This window comes from Galeopterus variegatus, unplaced genomic scaffold (genome assembly GCF_000696425.1).
Source record: "Galeopterus variegatus unplaced genomic scaffold, G_variegatus-3.0.2 Scaffold4489, whole genome shotgun sequence".
Lineage (NCBI taxonomy): Eukaryota > Metazoa > Chordata > Mammalia > Dermoptera > Cynocephalidae > Galeopterus > Galeopterus variegatus.
In genome coordinates, this window is record NW_007730600.1 from 111,864 (window position 1) to 120,002 (window position 8,139).

Consider the following 8,139-nt stretch of genomic DNA (forward strand, 5'->3'; position numbering starts at 1 on the left):
GGAAAACACTTTTTGTTTTTTCTATATATTATAGGACACTGAATCTCTTGCTCCATGAAATTACTCCATGCAGTGATTTAGACAGGGGCCCTGGTTTGCAGAGTGCACAGGTTTCTTCCACATTGTAGAATATATGACACATGGCAGTTATTTCATAAAATCTAAACAATCAGCACCTTAATGCTCCTGATATCTCAACTGGTAGAAACTAGCTGGCTTTTTATAATTGATCAACTATAGCAAGAAGCTAGTGGCCCTCCATGGGTTGTCTGAAGATTCTTAATTCTCATGTTTATGGCCTGAATAGATGCATCTCGGTTCCTGGTGATCTCATGAGACCCTCGGAATTGGGTTTTTCGCTCCAGCTTCTCACTGTTAGTGCTTCTGCCCTTCTACTGAAGCCTATTGTACAGGACCCCAGACAATTGGGACCAGTCCTCTCTTTCATGTGTTATACACATGATCCATGGTGAACAACCATACAGCTTTTGCTTTGACAAACTAGCAGTGCTCATTCATCCCAAGGCAGCCCTTTCTATTCTGCAGCCAAGGCTTTTTGCTTTCACTTTCTCAGGTGGGCATCAGGCACCACCCCTAAGCCAAGAACACATTTTAAAAATATTAAATTAAAAAAAACATTTTTCACTTTTTTGGGCAGCTGGCCAGTATGCAGATCTGAACCCTTGACCTTGGTGTTACAACACCACGCTCTGAATGATAATTTAAATTAAGACACCATTTTGTGAATGAAAAGGAAAGCAACATAACAGAACATTTTGCAGCATATTTAGTTGAGAAGGGGCTTGCATTCAGAATATACAAAAAATTACAAAACAAAACAAAAAGCAAAAAACAACCCAGGAGAAAATTGGGCAAGAGACTTGAGCAATTAACAAAAAAAAGGAAATCTAAAAGGCCAGTAAACATATGAAAAAGTACTCAACCTTATTAGCAACTAGGAAAATGCAAGTTAAAAACTAGAATGGCTAAAATTAAAAGGACTGACAATAACAATTATAGGCTAGGATATAGAACAACAAGAACTCTCACAGATTGCTGTTGGGAGTGTAAATTGGTACCAACACCTTGGAAAACAGTTTGAAGTTACCTGAGAAAGTTTAAGACATGCAGCCCTGTGGCCCAGCAATTCTCTTCACATGGTTACCAGGAAGACAAGTACAGACCCGTTAACAGTAGCATGATTCATAAAAGCTCCAAACTGGAATTTTAGTGTTTATGAACTTGTATTGGTCTTACTCAGCAGTGATCAACACACACACAGAAGACAGACTTCTGACTTCTGTGTCCAAGTATGTGGGGATTTCTCCTCACTGGCAAGCAAGTCAGCAATTCAGTGTCCTCCAGTTTAACTCTGATGCAATTTATCTAGAAATATCATCGGATTCCCTAGGTTGGGGCTCAGTACCCAAGACTGCTCTCCATTTTAGATGCCAGTCATAAGCCCAGGCTTCTGGAACTTCTGACGAACCAGCTATAAATCAGTTTTCCCATAGTCCCCTCCTTGGGTTTGATTAGATTGCTGGAGTGGCTCACAAAATTCAGGGAAATGCATACTTACATTTACTGGTTTATTATATAGGACATTACAAAGGATGCAGATGAAGAGATGAATAAGACAAGGTATGAAGGAAGGGGCACAGAGCAGCCATGGCCTCCCTGGGTGTGCCACTGTCCGGGAACCTCCATGTCCAGATGCTTTCTGAACCCAGGCCCTTAGGTTTTTAGGGAGGCTTCATTACATAGGCATGATTGATTAAACCACTGGCTACTGGGGTTCAAATAAACCTCCAGTCCCTCTCCCCTTCCCAGAGGTTCTGGGGTGGAACTGCAAGTCACACCTCAGCCTTTCCTGTGACCTGCCCCCATCCTGAAGCTGCCTAGGGGCTGCCAGCCATCATTAGTTTACCAAAAGACTCATCACTTTGGAGATACTAAGGATTTTAAGAGTTGTATATCAGGAGATGGGGATGAAGACCAAATATATATTTTCACAGTATCACAGAACCCAGTTGTATTAGTCCATTTCTGTTGCTTATAACAAAATACCTGGAACTGTGTGATTTGTAAGAAAATAAAATTTATTGCTTACCCAGTTTCAGAGGCTGGGAAGTCCAAAGTCCAGGGAACATATTTGGTGAATGCCTTGGTAGTGGCCACAATGACCCTGGGGTGTCACATGGCAGAAATGGCAGAACAGAGAGAGAGGGGCTAACTTCTCATGTGCTCTTCTTTAAAGCCCTCAAAACCATGTCCTGACCACCAGTATTAATCCATTCACTACAGCATAGTCCTACAATCTAATCACCTCTTCAAGGCCCCACCTAGAATTCTATAGTGCAATGAAAATGAATGAGCTGCAATTTCACACAAGAACATTTTACAATGTTAAGCAGAAAAAACTAGTCAAAAATAACATGTAACATTTGATTCAATTTATATAACATTCAAAGACAGTGAGAACTAAAGTACAGTATTTAAGGATTCATACTTAGGTGGTCAGACAAAGAAAAAGAAGTGACTACAGTAAAGTCAGGAAAATGGTTAGGTTTGGAGTTAATGAGAGTTGTAAATAAGAAGGGCATGTAGGGACTTCTGGGGTGTTGGCAAACTTCTATTTCTGAATAGTGGTTTGAACGGCTGTATTTTATAATAGTATGTTAAGCTGTACAGTTGTGTTCTTATGCACTTATTATTACTATTATTGTTAGTTACTTCCTTTTCTTCATAATAGCATATTATACTTAGGGGTGAGTGGCAAGCAAATTAAAAGGACTGACTGCCTTGGGACTCTTATAACTGCAAGTAACAGAAAACACAACCCAAACTCGTTTAAGTGAAAGAGGTAATTTATTGGCTAATATAATTAAAGAGTAGGGGGGTAGGCATGCTGGCTTCAGATGAGGCTTAGATCAGGGATCATACACTGTGAGCATGTCCTGGGTTTTTTTTGTTTGTTTGTTTGTTTTTGCATGTTTTTCGGGTTCTCTTTCTTGTGTTGGCTAAATCTTCAGGTTGGCTTATTGCGCCCCCCACTCTTTTTTTCTGGCAGCTGTCCAGTATGGGGATCAGAACTCTTGACCCTGATGTTCTAACATTGTGCTCTATCTAGTCAACTGAGCTAACAAGCCAGCCTGGCTCTTTCCTTTTGGATCCAAGATAGCTGCCCATAATATGTGGGATTATAAACTTCCTTTTTTTAGGTCTAGCAGGAAGGAGAAACTTTGTTCTTCCAAAAGTTCAATGAAAAGCTCTGGTATTTAGTCTTGCCCTGATCAGCCTGATGTGGATCACTGGTCCTTCCCCAGATTAATCAGTAAGAGAAGTAGCATAAACTGGTTGATCCATCCATGGTCAACGGCCAATAGACCATATGACTATTCAAGGTACAAGGTGGTATCAGAAAAAGGGAAAGAAAAATAATAGTGGAGAGACAACTAACAAATGTCTATGACAAACAATATCTATTGTAATTATCATCATGTAGAAAAAGTAGCACACAATTTTGCACTACTCCCTATCTCAGGTAATCAGAACCAAGACAAAGAAAATAGCTGGGTAGGATAGAGGCACAACAGCTGAGCTTAACTCTGAAAACAACAAAAATATGTTTTTTTCCCTGCTGATGTTGGAGATTCAGAACCATCACAAGTACTCTGATTGATTAAAAGCAAAGCTGGCTTGTCAGACTTACCAACCAAGGCAATGAGCAAAACTTGATCGGGTCTTCTTTGGTGGGAGAAAAAGCTACCTGTAAAAGATATTTTGAGAACTGAGAAAATATGAGTATTGGCTGGACAGTAGAAGATTTAGGAAATTATACTTCATTTTCTTAGGTGTGGTAATATTGAAGAAAGTTCTTATTTTTAGAAGAGGCAGGCTAGAGTATTTAGGGATGCAGTGTGTTGATACCTGCAGTTTACTCTCAAATAGCTTAGCAAAAACACACACACACATATAGATAAAACAAATCTGCAAAACATTAACAATTGTTGAATCTGGATGGTGTGTATATGTGTGATCATTATAATATTCCTGTAATTCTTCTGAATATTTGAAACTCTTCAACATAAAATACTGGGGAAATAAAAAATGTTTTCAGGAACATCTAAAAAAACCAAACCAAAAAAACCCCAATCTGACTTGTTTCTATGCTTTCTTCCCCTGTAGTCCGAGGTATTAGTTCTACACTAATCAGAAAGAAATACATTTATTTTGGAATAAAAACAATATAAGCTCTATTGCTTTTCCAGTTATCCATGAAAAATATTTCTTCAGCATCAGCTATGTGTATGCATCTCTTATTAACAGGGAGTTTATCATTTCATCTCTATTTGACTTTATTACGGAATAAAAGCTGCCAACCAAATACTGAAGACAGAAGTAGGTGAATTAATAACATTTATTGAGGGCTTACTTTGTAACAGGAATATTAGCATACATCATTTATTTTTTATAACAACCCTGTAAAGTAGATACCATCATTATCCTTGCTTTACAGATGATGAATAGAAGTTTTTATAAGTTCTGTATACTTGGCAGAGTCCCACAGCTAACAAGTATGGGGCATCTGCATCTGAGATTGAACCTCTCCTTATCTACTGCTGATGGAAATGTAAAATTAAGAATCCACTTCGGAAAAAAGTCTGGCAGTTCCTCAAAAAGTTAAACATAGAGTTACCATATGATCCAGCAATTCTACTGCTTAAGTGTGTATCCGCAACACATGAAAACATGTGTCCACACAAAAACTTGTATTGGAATGTTCATAGCAGCATTATTCACAAAAGCCAAAAAGTGAAAACAACCCAAATGTCCATTAACTGATGAACAGATCAACAAATGTGGTATATCCATACAATGGGGATTTTATTTGGCAAGAAAAGGATATGAAGTACCAGTCCATGCTCCACATGTATGAACCTCAAAAACATTATACCAAGTGAAATAAGCTAGACACAAAAGGCCACATATTGTACAATTCCATTTATATAAAATGTCCAGAACAGGCAAATCCATGAAGACAGAAAGATTGGTGGTTGTTTAGGGCTAGGGGGGAGCGGGGCGGGGCAGTGATTGCTAATGGATATGGGTGTTTTTTGGGGAGGGGAGGTTTTGATGAATGTTCTAAAATCAATTATGGTGATGGTGTACAACTTTGTCAATATACTAAAAACCACTGAACTGTACATTTTAAAATAGGTAGATTGTATGATATGTTAATTAAACTGTTACATATATATAAGAAAAAAAGAGTTAATCTCTATTGTACTATATTGCATAACAAAACTATAGTTTTCTTAATAGGATTGCTTTTCAAAATCAAACCATGTTTGAATGAGATTCTGTATATCATTTAGACTCTTCTAATCAAAAAAGTTGATTATTGAATTGGCTATTTTTGAACATCCAATTTTTTGAATTGAATAGAGAAAACCTCAAAGTGTCCAGAAAGTATTAAGAATGAATAAAGTGTGTGAATGAATGAATACATGGAATTCTCTTTTCCCCTTATTCCAGTGTTGGCTACACACATTTTTTGGTTTGTGGCCTCATAATGTGAAATCTGTTACAAGAGCTCTTTTCTCTGGATGTAGAAAGCAGTGTATAATGAACTGACCACCAGTTATCTGCAGATTTGCAACAAAAGATTATTTCTATGTGATTATTAGCAATAGTTGGTTCTATAGGAATTCAGGAATTAGTCTTTTGGAATGGCTAGAATTGTAACAAATACGCACTCTTTCACCCTTTGTACTGACTTCCTCCTCAATGTTGGATGCATTTAGGAAGAAAGGAAGATAACCTTTAGAATCCTGAACGGTCTGCCTTTCTGTAGAGACACTTCTTTCATTCTAGCACCCTGGGCTAGTTCCATACTTTTATGACCAAGATGTAGCATTTGGGCATTTCCTTAAGTTTGTTCCAAGTACTCACTCTAAGTTTAGCTCCTGGCTTTTGCTGATTTGGGTGGGTTGGGTGCCTTTACAAGGTACTCCCTCTACAGTATGATAGCTCTCTCTCCTATCCCACCCCCCTTCTTTTTTTCTTTTGCTTTTCTATTTAGTTTGATTTGGTTACCTGCTCCTGGCAATGCAGAGCTTTCCGAAAACTGGATTAGCAGCAATATAATAGCAGTAACCCTTTCATTACCGGGGTAATTTTCTTTACTTGTTGTTTTGAACTTCAGCATTTGTAGGTAGCTGCTGTAAAATTAAAAGGTAAAAAGACATGTGACTTTTTCATGCTTTTACAAGTCCAGAGTACTTATAGTGAGGGTTATAGGCTTTGAAGTCATTTTTTCCCCTTTGAAAAAGGAAGCAACGTGAGAGCTAAGGAAGACCTCTCTTCCATTTAAATAGAACACAAATCCAGTAACAATACTAAGATAATATTTTCAAGATTCTGCAATTTGGGGCTGTCTGGTTAGCTCAGCAGGTTACAGGCCAGCCACCAATAAAAAAAAAAAAGATTTTGCAATGTATCCAAGCAGAATAAATAAATCCAGTTAGAATTTAGTGTTATATACATATACATTTCGACTTCTTTGTAATCTGTTTCTGGCCTTATGTTTTCCTGATTTAGTCAATAGTAAAGTTGTTGAACAGGCAGGGAACCAAGGGATTAGTCCTTGCTATCTCCAGTGGCTTCCTAGTCCAGTCAGTAGTCATGTGACCTCTGTAATTTCTTACATATCAGGCTATAAAAGAGACTCATAAAACTGCCTCCCTGGAATATGACACGGTTAACGATTATTCTAAAGTAGTCTAAGGAACCTAGATGAAAGGTGCTTATAGAGAGGTGTGAATGCAATTGTCAGAAATTTTTCAAACTCGATTTCTATAGAGCTTTTGGGCTAGTGGAAGACAAGTTACACTGGTTGACTGATACCTCCAGGGATTACATTTTCTACATGCAGAGCTTGCTCTTACAATTTTAGCAAAATACAAGGGTGTTTAGAATTGGGGGTTCACCATTTAAACTGCACAGACTAGAGACTTGAATTTCCAAGGATTGCCTCCAATACAGCTATGTTCACAGTACATTAATTTCTCTTGTACATGCTGAAGCTGAGGCTTCACAATTTCAGAATGATCCAGTACGGTTGCAACATCTTACCCATTACTGGGTGTGTGTATCTTCTGTGTACGTAGGCACTGCCAACATCAAAGGCCGGACTAGTTTCTAGTAGCAACTGGCTCTCCAGGAACTAACAAAAGAGAAAGCACAGTAGAGATGGGATGGGGGTTGGGGGGCGTAGGGGGACGGAATGGAGGTAGGGGTTTTGGAAGGTCGTGGTGAGGCAGGGCGATAGCAAAACGAGGGGATAACTTCTGCCAAATCCTAGAAGACTAGCGACATCCTCGATTCGTTCTGTATCCACACAACATGCTTCAGGCTATGTATAGTGGTGAACAGTTCCTGCCCTAAAAGGTGTGGGCATTTAAATTAAGGTAGGAGGGCATATCAGTGCTAGAGACTCGGGCAGAACAAACGGGTTTCCTCGACGTTGGGGAGGGAATGTGTACACTAATCTCAGTTTTGAACCTTAGACCAAAAGTCAAGACAAACACACAAACACCGTTTAATTTCATACTACGGTATGATTCTTTGAACCAAACCAGGGGGTCAGAATTTTTAAATTAAAGGTACTCGGTGAACAGTTCCAATTCGTTCATGCATCCACTCATTCCACAGAATTCCACAGAGGTTTACTGAGGGCCTACTCAGTGCTGGACACTGCTGGGCCATCACGGACGAGGTCCCTGACGCCATGGAGTTGACAGTTCTAGTCCAGTTAGTGAAGGAGTTAAAAAAACATTCTCGCATCATTGCCACCGCCATTGCACCAGGGCAGGATCAGATCTCACACATGGTCCCCGCAGGTAATGGTGGGTGTGAACGCTTATGGCTCATGGTGTTTGGGCAGTGTGAGTGCACGTGTGTTAGAATGGCGCGTGTCACAGTGCACGGACAGGTGTCGGGGAGATACACATCCCGATAGCCTCCCGAACCTGGCGGTGTGGGCCGGGGGAGGCTTCGGTCTCCCGCCCACACACCGGAGGCGGTGCGGAAACCACCTCGGGGGTGCGATTGTGAGTGAACGCGGGCGCGCGCGCG